Genomic DNA, 953 nt, shown 5'->3' on the forward strand with positions numbered 1-953 from the left:
CTGAAATAGTGAAATAATGGTAAAAAAATCAATTTTTTTGGGCTAAAAAATCACTCTCAAATAGGCTGATAATACAAAATAAAGGTCGTCAAACAGTGTATGCACGTATTTTAAGGAAAAAATCATAGTTTTTTTATCCATTTGGCGGAACGATTACATCTACTTCTCATAGAAGAGATTCATGAGACAACTATTTCAATCAGTATTTGAAAATTGTTTTCTAAAAATCTCTTTTCTAAAAGAGCTAATAGAGGAAGCTACGTTGAAATAATGTTCTCTAAAATTTGTTATAACTAGAAACACTTTACAAAATTAATTAAATGGATCTAAAAATAAACTTTTGGATCTCAAAAATTTCCTTTGACTCCTCAAAAGCAATACTAAACGGATCCTTTAAATAAAACACGAGAAGCCTTGAATGTGGAGTTTGGAAAGTAAGAGTGCGTGTGGAGTAATTTTCCCTAATTAAAACTGGGGAAATTAGGTCCACTACCCTTAAAAATTATCAAATTAGAATTCTACCCCTAAAATTAATTAGAATCTTTACTCTAGTAATTAATACGCTCAAAACCACCCTCCCCATGGCTTCCTTTTTTCCCGGCCAGCATGAATTCACAGCATCCGTCGACCGCATATTTCCCTATAGTCGCCACGTGATTTTTCTGCAGTCTTCGTACGTGATTATACCTTTCCTTCATCAAAATCCCACTCATTGTCTTCCTGGTTCCTCTTTCAGATTCATATTCGAACTCAGATTCTTCAATACAAGTTTCAGAGAAAAACCAGCAGGAAAGAATAAGGAATTTTGGGTTCCACAGTTCTTGTAGTAATATTATTTAGAGAAGCGAGACACGAAGAGTAGTTAGCGCAGCTGAATTGATTCATTTCCGCCTCCATTGGAAGATTTATTTAACAGTTTAAGGGACTCGAAATAAAAAGGTAGGTTTATAGTT

The sequence above is a fragment of the Olea europaea genome, unplaced genomic scaffold (genome assembly GCF_002742605.1).
Source record: "Olea europaea var. sylvestris unplaced genomic scaffold, O_europaea_v1 scaffold5150, whole genome shotgun sequence".
NCBI classification, from domain to species: Eukaryota; Viridiplantae; Streptophyta; class Magnoliopsida; order Lamiales; family Oleaceae; genus Olea; species Olea europaea.